General features: G+C 42.8%; 1 long non-coding RNA gene across 1 annotated transcript; it reads right to left on the bottom strand.

The window, feature by feature from the left end:
- Nucleotides 1-10,769: 10,769 nt before the first annotated feature.
- On the bottom strand, nt 10,770-11,694 carry LOC109267701 (uncharacterized). Its single transcript, XR_002080224.2, has 3 exons — nt 11,574-11,694; nt 11,053-11,204; nt 10,770-10,959 (listed from the first exon to the last, which is right to left on the bottom strand). It is a non-coding gene; the product is annotated as an uncharacterized LOC109267701 (long non-coding RNA).
- Nucleotides 11,695-12,804: the final 1,110 nt, after the last annotated feature.

Raw genomic sequence — 12,804 nt, 5'->3', positions numbered from 1 at the left:
GAAAACACAGGAGTTGGGGCGCCTGGGTCGCTCAGTTGGTTAAGCGTCCGACCAGCTCATGTCATGATCTCACGGTTCATGAGTTTGAGCCCTGTATCGAGCTCTGTGCTGACAGCTCAGAGCCTGGATCCTGCTTCTGATTCTGTGCCTCCCTCTCTCTGCCCCTCTCCCACTCATGTTCTCTCTCTCTCTCAAAAATAAATAAATATTAAAAACTTTTAAAAAATAATAAAACACAGGAGTGTTTGAGGCATCATGTTCACTTTTTTTGAAGGAATTTTGTGATTCCTTCTTTTGACAGTCATTCTGGAGTTTTTCCCTAGTGGCTTTGCCCTCACAGTTGATGAAATACTGTTCGCCCCGGGGATTCCTAATGGGCATCCCAGACCAAGGATAGAGTGAAGAAAAGGTTTCCTAATTAACAGTGGCCTGCTGCTACCGTGAATGGAAATCATATTGAAATATCTGTGGATGTTTTAGTATGTATTGCGTTGCATATTTAAATATTTAAATTCATGTTCCAAATTATAGAAAACAAGAGTTTCCAAAGTGAAACAAGCATGGGATTTACAAACAAAAACGTTCCTGACAGCTGCATGAGTTCCCATTGAATTTAATTTCCATTCTGAGATTTTTATCATTGTATAATCGATTGAACATATTTTGTAACTTCTTGGTTGAAAGATCAAAAATTTCACTTCCCACCGTTTTTACAACTTTTCCAAACACAAGACATCAGTGTCCAGTGTGGCACAAGAAAGCCTTAGAGATCGTGAGTAGCATCTCATTTCTTACGTCTTTGTACTTGGTCTTCCTATTCAAAGTCGGGGGCTTGTGGGTCAGAGTCAATGCCTGGTTCCAGAGCTTCCCTCACCCCGTGGTATGCCACCTTCACGTGCCCTTGCCAGGTGACCGCTTCAGCAGGCAGTCAGGTCTGCCTTCGTTCTTCTCGACCTGTGTAGAGTCCTTACGGATCTGCACCCGACTCTACCCTTCACAGAGCTCTGCTCGGTCATCTGTCCCGATATGCGGAGTGTTTCCTTGTAAAGAACGATCTTCTGGAGACACTTTGGGATGCGGATTCCGGGACTGTATCATCTCTGTCTCTTGACGTGGTGGAAATTTGTTGCACTCCCCCTGAGCATTAGATTTCTTAAAGACATAATAAATTCATTCCATACAGTTTTTACAACATCACAACATGAATTTAATAAATAGCGTATCGAGGCTATGCTAACTATATATGCACACTAAGGTATGACACCCAACTTCAGAGGTCAATGAACCATGGGGAGGGGTGAGGTTCCTGAACTCTGCACACCTTGCCTCTTATAGTTGAGCCATGCCTCATTTAATGCATTTAAGTCCTCCTGGTGATAATCTGGGATGCCTGCGATGCAGCATATAGGAATCTTTGCGCTATATGGGAATCTTTGCGCTATATGGGAATCTTTGTGTTATGGACGATAACTGTAGCCTGTTTCTGTTTTGCTATAGGAAAGAAACTAGTGTTTATTTGAGCACCAACTATATGCATGTTTCTGTCCCGGATGTGTTCCTTAGGCTAGTGACTCATGTGGACAAAGAATCGGTAGGGTGTTCTCCATACTACCTATAAAGAAATCCAAGCTCAAAGCAGTTTATATGACTGGCTCGAGGCCACACAGCTGGAATCTAGAAAGTCTACCCCTTGAGCACAGACCTAGTTCCAAAATTGTAGCTCTTTCAACTGACACAGCTTCCTGGACACTACCATCAACATGACTGTTCTCTCCCGTGGGACGTAAAAACTACATTATGTCGTGGTTTGGGGTGTTCAAGAGTCTTCATTCACCCTGAAATCTGAATTCTGATATTTTTACACTGAAACTCAGGTTGTTCCTGCCCATCATATTAATCCTAAACACTTTGAAGAAATAAGTCTTTTATAGGCTTGCCAATCTTTTTCTCTTAAAAATATAACATTTTCTAATCCTCGGAATATGTAGAAAAACATTATTTAAAAAAAATAAATTCAAAGAGTTGAAATAACTTTTTGAAGTGTGTAATGTGAGAGGCTAGTGTTTTCCTGCCCATTTCCATGGAATAGAACCCTAACCTCATTCTCTAATTGTTGGCCTTTTTGCTAAGTAATTGGATTCGTGAAACTATGACCGTGGCTTTGGGAACACATGGAAAATTTATATCCCCTGTTCTTTATTCCACACGTAAGTCTCCCTCTGACGTTGAAGCGAATTCTGGGCGACCAACTTTTTGGATGCGAATTCTGGAAGCGCATTTGAAGCAAATTCTGTGTGACCAACTGTTTGCAAAGTTACTTTTCTAAGAAGAAGGATTTGGGTCCTATTTTTAATAAAGGAGATATTCAGAATAATATTCTCATGGCGGTGCAGTCTGAAAGACACAGGGAGGAACCATCAGTGACTCTTGTCAGATGGGGGGGCGGTTAAAGTATCTTCTCTAATATAGATAAACAAATGAGTCAAGAAAAGGGAATCATTATGTTTTTATTAGGTAGTTACTTTTTGTTGAGTGAAAATTTTATGAAAACCATCTGTATTTGTTGAAATTATTATTATTTTATTTATTTTAATATTCTGCAGAAATGAGTCACTTTGTGACCCACCAAATGTTAGCACTACTGGTATTTTTGGCCACATAAATCTTAGTTGGGGGGTTTCATCCTGTGTCAGCGTCCCAGTCTTCTATGCACTGGGCACCAGTGGCACCCCTCCCCCTCTCCCCCAGCCATGACAACTGAAATTGTTTTCAGATTTTGCCAAGTGTCTGCTCAAGGGCAAAATTGTCCCTCATCCATCCCGGTTGAGAAACACTGTGTTAGGGTAATATCGGCTTATCGTATTGAGTATTCACCAGATCCCAGAGACTTTTCTAAATACTTCCAAAAATTAATTCACTTGATAATCAAAACAACCCAGGGTGATAAGTATTATTGTCCTCAACTTACAGAGAAGGAACTGAGGCTCAGAGAGTTTGGGAATCCAGGCTTGTAAATGGTAAAATAGGGCTCAAGCCAAGACTGTCTGACTCCAAGGTCTTAACTCTTGACCGCTACCTAAAGTTTCCACTCTGGTATTGACAATAATGAAAAATCAGAATACAAGAACAGTATAATCTAGTGATTTCTAGCATCTGTGAAAGCTCGGGAGAAGCATTGGGATGATAAACCAGAAGCTAGGGGACGTGGCTGGAGAAGATCATTTCATATGTGAGGACTGAGTATCCCTCTTTATACAGCTTTATTATTTAAGCGACAGGCATGTATGACAGTCCACAAATTAAAGCAAAAAGAGGGGGAAAAATATCCCCAGTGGAAACAAACTGAAATATCTAAGCCCAATAACACGTCTGACTGGCGACATAACCATTCAAAGAAAAGAAGAGGTCCAAATGCCATTCGAACACTGTGCAACCACCTTCATTTTCAATGGAGCTCATTGTAAGGACAACAAGGGAATCAAGAGCATTTTAAATCTCACTCACTGGATCAACTGAACATGTTAACAACGGGACATGATTTTTCAAACTATGTAATATATTTTGGATAAAGCAGACAAGCTACTATACTAATATTAGAAACCACAACTGTCAGTTTAAAGGGAAAAAAAGTTACCAAAATAAAATCCAAGACATCAATAAAAATATTGTCAACCTAAATTACCGTAGAAAATATTAATACATGTTCATAATTTCATTTGTAATATTGACTACTTTCTGTACACTGAAAGTTCTAGAACCTATGACGCCCACGTGCCACAGCCATACCTTGCATCTACATCTCGGTTTCTAAAACCAGCCCAGGAAAAAGAACCAGGGCTTCTTGAAGAAATGGATAATTTTAGGTGTGAGGCAGGCAATTTACAAAACAAGCCGGGGTATCTTCTTCCAGAAAGACTAATGCCAGCATATCATCTGCTGAAGCAAGACGAAGGGGATGACCAACCGCCAAATGAGAATGATTTTGGCACCAAGAGCCCTAATAAATGCAAATCAATGCTAAAAAAAAAATCTTTGGAACCATAGTATATGAGGAAAGTAAACAGAAGAGAGGAGGGGAACTCATTGGTCCACTGAGGGGGTCTACCATTACACTGAAACCCTGCTATGACAATTGATAATCAAAGGTAAAGCACTCACCAGGGATCTTGACACATTTGTAGTCTATACCCCAGTTGAGGCAGGAAAACTGTTTATGAAAGAGTGCCATCTAAGAAATAAAAAAGAATGGAGGTATTAAAAAATCACTATGCTGTAAACCTCCCAAAAGCAAATTGTTGTAGACAAAACTGGTCAATGGATACCAAAACCATTCCTAGTGAGTGGCCAATGAAAGAAAAATGGATTTGCAGTGACGAGATCAGTCCGTTAAAACCTTCAAGACTGGCATCGTTGGCAATGGCTGCTCACCAGGATTACGTGCCCAGTGTGGTACAACGTGAAGCACGTGGCTGGCAAGTAGCTACTGGCTTATCATGGAGAATAAAGGGGATAGAGTCACAAGTTAAATGGCACCTTGTGGAAACACACAAGACAGGACACAGGTGTTCCACAACCGGTTTGTGACGTTGGAAAGTCGGGGTCGGGGGAGGAACTAGGCAAGGGTTCTAGACCAAGTGAGATTAGAGGCATAGGAGGCACGCATCTTGATTGGATTTTTGTTGGGAATATATGCTCTCGGAAGATTGAGTATTGGTGAGAGAAATCTGGTCTTTGCCTGCCAGCCGATAATCAGGAGCTCTTGTTAACTGACTCAGGGGAAATAATTGAGCCCGGTGTAACAAAGGCAATAGCTAATAAAAGTAATAATTGTGACAGGGTATATTTTACTCAGACATGTTTATATGTACAGATATGGTTATCATTTTGCCACATTGGCTTTAATAATTAAACACAGACTGTGTATGGTGGCTGAAAGAAGTGGTTGTAGTATCTTTTTCAGCATAATGGACTATTTCAATTAAATCTTAAAATGTTTTAGATCACATAGCCTCTTCATCATTCCGGGGGAGAGGAAAGGATCTGAAACCCAAATCTCATAACTAGTTAAATAGCTTTTACCCCTCCCAGATGAGGAAAAGAGGATTTCCCCTATTCCTCAACAGCTAGATCGACCAAGGAACATCCTCACGTACCTCATGAGGCAGACCCCCACGTGAGCCACACCTATAGCATTTCTGAGCTATTCTAAGAATATTCTAAGCCATTCTAACTATTTCTAAGTTGGCACTCTTGATTTCCCTACCCATTTTTCCGGCTTCAAGTTCAAGTTAGTAACTGTTGCACGTGATCCCATAGACGTGCTAGTTCAGCCCAGGAAGTAAGGCGACCCTGTGAAGGGGTCTTTGCAGTCTTGTGGGATTGGTTCACCCTGGGCATGTGATGGGTAAGGTAGCAGAGAATCAGTCTGATGGCAGTTGGGCAGGAGGTTCCTTATAAAGGCTGCCTTGCATACAGGTCATGGTGAACAGCACTACAGAAATTCCATTCTTTCGGGGCATGCCAAGACAGGCCTTCCAAGGGCATCCTTATAGACAGTGAATTGTGTGTTAGGTGGGATGGCCTGAGAAACGAATTTGGACTGGAGGTTCAACACACAAGTCTTGGCTACTCATGGAATTCAGACTTAAGTGAAAAGGAAAAGACATTTTGCAGAGTGGGAATGGTGTGGTGGTCACGGATTACGGAGAGAAAATTAGAACAAGTCTGCTTGAATCCCACTCGGAAGAAAGTCAACCATGATGGACCCCACCAAAGCCTCAGCATAGCCGGCGAGCCCGCAGACCTCCGTGTCCCTTTCCGTCACTGCTCTGGGAGTGTAAGTGGACCCTCCTCTCTCTCAATCCTCATAATGTCACCAGTAAATTCTTAATTACTCCCCCAGGCTTTTAAATGTGGGTATTCTTGGGGGACACTCACAGAAGAGAGCGTGAGCTCAGACGACACATGGGCGGGTACAACAGTTGCTGGGCTGAATGCTCATCCAGTAGCCCAGATTTCCTGGTAATCCGGGTGAAAGGAAGGACCACATGACGGTTGGTGCTGAGCGCTGGTGGCCAGCAGCATGCCTGGTGAGCAGGAGACTCTAAGAGAAAGTTCGATGAACAGGTAGAACATTCTCCTTCATTAGGTGGAAGGTTATGAGACAGCTGATACAGGTGAGGCAGGAGTGAGGAACAGGGAAGCAGGTCTGAACTACACCTCCTCCCATGCCTGATCTCAAATTTAACATCAGCCACGAGGGAAAGAGAAAAGTGAATCAAACATACAGGTCAAATTCTAATCACTTTCATGTTGGTGATATGATGATTTTCTTTCAGGTGACAAAGATGTTAGGAAAACAAACAAACAAACAAACAACACCGTCTAAACCTAAAGCTGCCCCGAGAAAACCTTAGAAAAACTAACACTGGCTTTCCTAATATCTCGAATCTCATCTTTCTTGTTGAAAACACGTAGGCATTAACTTCTCTGTTCAAGATTTACAGTAAGCACAAGAGAAAGATTTCCAGAACTTTTTCTATTGTCTATGTGAAGAAACTAATTGACGGCTTAATAATCAGTCATTAATAAATGAGTCCCCTGAATATTTCACTGGAGTGCAGTTATAATGAAATAAAGTAGGATCTCATATAAAGAACAATGACCACAAATTCCACATAAGTCAGTTTTTTGCTTGCTCATCTGTTTGTGTGAGATCTCCTCTCTCAGTGGCCTTCCTTGTGCCCGAATAATCTTTGGTGGGAGAGTCGGGGGTGGATTGACACTAAAACAGATACGCGGCGGGGGGGGGCCTGGGTGGCTCAGTCAGTTAAGCGTCCGACTTCGGCTCAGGTCATGATCTCGTGGTCCATGAGTTCAAGCCCCGCGTCGGGCTCTGTGCTGACAGCTCAGAGCCTGGAGCCTGTTTCAGATTCTGTGTCTCCCTCTCTCTCTGACCCTCCCCTGTTCATGTTCTGTCTCTCTCTGTCTCAAAAATAAATAAACGTTAAAAAAAATTTTTTTTTTAAATAAAAAAAAAAACCCAAAAAACAGATACCCGGAAACGGCCCGTTCTCCGGCTCTGTTACGTTGTCTGTAGGAAGCGTCTGGGCACCACGTTCCAAAATCTGCTTTGACTCTTTAAGATTTCTTTGTAAACCTCTGGTTTTAACCAACGGTGTCTGAATTAAGGAAGAGCTGCCGAATCCCACCAGCTGAACACCTCTCACCCCCCAGGAGGCTGTGTCCTGCCCAGCAGGACTCAGTCCTCCCATCCTGCATGCGTGCGACAGGCAGGGAGGAAGAGAGGGGACGATGCGGTATGCGTGTTTCCTCGCGAACGTGTTGAGTATGTGCGTGTGTCTTCGTTGTTTGGCTGGAAACCCAACAAGGTCTCAGCGAGGGGACAGGAAGCCAACGAGAAGGACCATTTCCACACCTAAGTTTCTCTTTTTCGTATGGCCCTGGTTTTATTCCTGCATCTCGACTCGGCCTTCGTCAACATGATAGAGCACTGACTGTACTCCATCCAATTAGCCCAACGTCTCCTTGGTCATAAAACTTTATGCAAACTACAGCTCACAGGCTTTGCAGTCCAGGGAAACAATGATAGGCTTATGACTCCCGAAGATTTTTTTGGCAAATTGCTAATAAGAGCACTCTCTCTCTCTCTCTTTCTTTTTTTTTCCCACAAGACCTTCAGCTGATGGAAAAGTAAAAGAAAAAAAAAACAAGGACTGCAGTCTTGTATAGGCAGTCATGATGACAACTCCATTAATAACACGGATCATTAAAATTTATAAAAAGCTATTCTTAATATAGGATATAAATACATTTCTTGGGCAGAGCTATGAAATTTATAACCTTTTTATTGTCACCAGAGGACCTTCCTACTGCTCCCCCCACCGCACTGTCTGCCCTCTATCATAAATCACCGAGTGGTTAATAACCTAGATTACAACCACCAGTTGCCTTTACAGAATTAAATATTGACTATGTGAAAATGTTATTACATTTTTACTGATCGGAAGACCACAGAACAGCCCTGCAGGACATGTAGCTGGACAGAAATATCTGTGTAATTTTTGTTGGAAATACAGTTACAGGGCACTCAGGAACAGCTGATACAGTTTGAGGCGATGCGGGAGGAAGGAAGAAAGTGCTAGCCCCTTAATTTTACAGCAGGCCGAACATATCAGAAGGAAGCCATTATACTGAAGCTTCGTTCGCACCTTATTTTTAATTTCGGAAGCTCCAGGCCAAATGCATGATGTAATTGCCAAGCCCCAAATGTTAGAACGATGTGTCGAGGACGATGGCATCCACACAGAATAAAGCTTATTAAAAACATTGGTAGAATCCAAACAAGAATCAGCTATCGTGCATCAACAAAGTGGACACGTCCCAATTGCCTGTTACCTGAAGATCAGGGATCTTGAAATCTCTAAATATTTGAGAGACATTTTCCGCTCCCTCAAGAGAGAATCGGAACAAAAACGCTTATCCCTGAGGAATGAGTTCCTATGATCACACGTGCTAGTACTTGGCGTATTTGGATGTTCCGCAATGGTCTGATACCCCAGGACCGGCGAGTAGCCCCGGATGGGGTGAGTCAGTCTGATTTGGAGACTGATCCTGTTGGGGCAGGTTAAGTAAAAGAGTTCAGAACACACGCCTCTCCCCACGCACTATGCTGGAAGGCGGTCAGTGGGCAAGTGGACATACTTATGGCAAAGAATGGAAATCCTACTGAGTCATCCAAAAATCCCAGCCTTTTACTGGCTTCTTTCTTTAATCTAAGGAGGATAATTCACTTATCCAAAGTGTACTGGGAAGGATCAATTACAGCATCTTGGCACTGTAAATTTCATACAGCATCATTTTTTTTTCTATTCTTTTTCAATAATTGTCATTTTATTTCCTTGACAATACTAAGTATTTTTTCTGGAAAGACCCTGTAAGTGGTTGTCACTGTGAACCACAAGCTTTCATAAACACACAAATCTGGACAGTTTAATAAGATTAATTTATGAATTTCTCAAATTTACAACCCTGTAAGGAAGCGTTAACACATATTATTAAATTAAAGGAAATCAAAGGCATCCCACTAAGAGTTAGACAACACCGACCTCATAAAATGTAATATTCCAAGTATTTTAGAATGAGATACAAAAGGAATTAATGACTCTCACTGTATGACAGGTTGGTTATATAACCACACTGTTTTGTGTGTGTGTGTGTGTGTGCGCGTGTGTGTGTGTGTGTGTTGTGCGTGCTGTGAAATAAAACAGATAGGTAATATTATCAGTGCTATGGAAATTGAATGTTTAGTAAAGAGAAGGAATAGAAGTATGAGACCAAACGTTAAGTCCTGTGATACAACATTTGAATTGGCAACATTCTTATGAATGCCTGTTCTTTACCTGAAGAAGTACCTGTCTTCTGGTTCTCTGGAAAAGTCCTCACATTATACCAAACAGGCAGTGGCGAGCAGAGGCTCGGAACAGAACTGTGATCTGGCAATCCTGCCCCAGGACAGTCGGCACGGATCCTTGGAAACCCTGCTGATTCCAGGTGGGGGGAATCTGGTTCACAAGATGAGGCAGGGGCATGTTTTGTACAGGAACACAAGGAAGCTCGAAAGACGGACCGAGTTGCGTCCGAAGGAGACAGGAACCACGGGAAAGGGTTCCTTTTATTCAAAGATGGGATGATGTAGCACTACAGGGTGAGGCTGCACTCACCTCTGCTCTGTTTTCTGGAAGACTCTCAGAAAGCTTTAGGCCTCTGCTCCTCTCTAAGAGTGCAGATGGACCAAAAACCTAAATTCAGCTTTCACTGCTTCTGATTCCATCATATGGGCATTTTCTTCCAGCTCTGTGTCCATGATGGTGGCCCTTCCTCAACCCCCAGGGGGCCACAGGATGGCTGTTGGCCCCACCAGCTCTCAGGATTCCAGCGAGAGCTGGTTGGGTCTCCTGGGGGAGGGAAGCCCAGAGTCAAAGGTGGGTACCCACCTGGACTCCCTCCCCTGTGCTCACAGTTGGGGGGCAGAGGTTCCCAGAGGTTGGGGAAGAGATGTGGGGTTGGGGATGGGCTGTGCATGGCCGACCCGAGTTGACTGGTGGAGGGCTGATCGCACGGGGAAGCGACAGAACCCATGGAGGACAGCCTTTCACATTCTTCTAGTCTCGTTTTCTCTGATGGAGAAATAATATATATTATTTTTAAACTACACTGAGAAGTTTTGAAATTGTAGGAAACCCCGCAATTCCTAAAAACAATCACCATCCCAAAAACGACCAAAAGTCAGGGTCTTTTGACAAACTCGGGTTGAAAACGGCGTAGGGCCACAAGAGGAGGAAGGGAGAGCCCATGAAGCCCTTTCGCCGTGTGAATGACATTTGCTTCTAACAATTACAACTCCTCAATGGTTTGGATGCATATCGGGTCATTGCCTTTTTCTAAACTCAGCCGAAGTTAAATTTAAGTGAACCGACTCAAAGGAAAGAAATCTGGAATAGAGTAAGAACGAGAAAACTGGCTTCGACACCTGGATCTCCTTCTTTCTCTCTGTGTGTGGATCTCTCTCTCCCTCTCATATCTCTGCATTTTTGTCACTTTAAAGCCAATGAAATGCATGTACTTCCCTCTCATCTCCATGAGTCATGATAATGAAATGATAACACTACACGTAAGCATCGTAATGTGTCTTAAAAAATAAGGATGTCTCAGCCACTCAAAATGACCTGAAGACCAGACACTATCTGTGTTATTCTAGGCTTTATTCTAGCATCCTGTCTCTGCACATGTCTACACCACATCCATTTAGGCATTTTGGAGAAGAGAGTTAATTCAGACTTTTGTCAGGCGGGTTCTATTCAAATTCCCATCTTGCCGCTTAGGAACTGTGTGAACATGGGCACACCATCCTTGAATTCTTTGGGTTCCGTGTCTTATCTGTACGAGAGAGGAACCGATATGTAGACTTAGGGTCTGTGCTCAGTAAGTGTTGCTCAGACTCTCTGAAAATAAAATTCCAGGTAAAATTACCTGAAAGGTGGTGAATGGAGGGAGTAGGATATAGTGAATAATTTATATAGCCAGATTTAGGAGTGGCCGAACTGAACTCCCGTCAGGAGTTTTCCGCTGATTTCGGGAAGCGGATTGTAAATTGCTCCTCTGGACTCTGGTTCTCTTTTATTCTGGGTTCAGTAAGGAAACAAATGAACAATCTTAAGTGAGGAAAATGTGTATGCATGTATACATATATGTGCCACTTTGTTAAGATTTGTCAAACTCCTCTCAAAACACATTAAAAAATTATCCTACTTCTCCTTCGTGACCCTGGGGCCCTCCATTTCCTTGCTCCAATCTGGAATGTTTGTTCCCTGGACGCATTCCATGTGCCATCCTGGGATTCTGGGGTGGTCTCTGCCTCCCTCCCACATTGGGTCCCATTTCCTGAAACGTGGTTTTCCATTTTGTTGATTCACATACTTGTTTTTGTACAGCAAGTACTCCAGGTACCTTTTGTAGGAGGGCGTCTCAGTAAATGTAGAGATCTTAAATACCTGACGGTGTCTTTAATTTCCCTTCACCCTCCTTGTCTAGTGGAACTGGAATTGTAGATAAGAAAGGACTTTACTCAGACGCTTGCTCAGGCTCATTCTTAGCCTGCCAAGATCATTGCTGATCGTGGACTTCCACACCTGGAATGCTCTAGAATCTTCTCTTTGTTCTCAGAGTTCTGAGATGCCATAACAATGGGTGTCTCTGGAGGGGTTTATATTTTTATTATTTATTTATTTATTTATTTGTCATTCTTTTTTTTAATTTTTTTTTATTTGTCATTCTTTATACTGGGTGATCCACGGGTCTCCATATGGAATCTGGAACCATTCTGTGATTTCTTCAATTTTCTTATTTCTTATCCTCCATTTATCTGTTTTGTCTTTGATTAGTCTGATAGTGGAACTCATGGACTGATCCTCGGTTTTCTCATCCTTTTTGCTCCCATTTTCTACCTTTTAGTCTTCTTGTTCTAACATATGAGTTTGTCAATTTTGTTTTCTCATCCTTTGAAAAAAATTCCACATACATATGTATAATTCATACGTTATACATAAACATACACATATTTGTAGATTATATATAATTCACAGATACACATATTTATACATTACATATATTAATTTCCCAGTATTCTCTTGTTTCTTAAATGTTTACTTTCCCAGCATCTGGTTCTTGGTCAGTGGATGCAAGTCTCCCTGGGGCCTTTTTCTCCTCCTCCCTGCCCTGGCCTCGTTCACCTCGTGCTCTTTTCATCTCTGTCTGTTCTGGTCTCCGGCTTCCTCCGAATGTCTGGTGCTTCCTGGGTCTCCATGCATCATTGAGAGACAAGTGAGAGAGTCTTTCCAGGCTCTGGATGGAGGAGAGTCTGTGGTCTTGTGGTTCTGTTTTGAGGTGGTGGAGGATGGATGGATGTGCTTCACCAGGACTATCCAGATGTCAACATCTATGTGTCTTTTCTCCTACCCCGACTCATTTCCTCAGATAGACATTGTCAGTGTCTCTTGGGAAAGGAAAGCTGATCAGTCGGCAGTGGATGAACGGGAGTTCATGGATCCCCGTGGTCTGGGTTGCGGACTCCTGCTGAATCAGCTATTGGGTACAGTTCTGACCTCCTGTTGCCTCTAGAATCATGACCGGTGCCATCCCAGTCAATGACCCCAGGGAGCGCCCTCCTCTGTGCCGCCTGGGTGGAGAAGGCTGGTCCCTGATGTACATGCATAGACAGGAGTC

Source organism: Panthera pardus, unplaced genomic scaffold, assembly GCF_024362965.1.
Source record: "Panthera pardus isolate Hobbes unplaced genomic scaffold, ASM2436296v1 HiC_scaffold_2, whole genome shotgun sequence".
In the NCBI taxonomy this organism is placed as follows: Eukaryota; Metazoa; Chordata; class Mammalia; order Carnivora; family Felidae; genus Panthera; species Panthera pardus.
The sequence above is the reverse complement of the archived record's forward strand: the minus strand, read 5'-3'. Positions and strand labels throughout refer to the sequence as shown.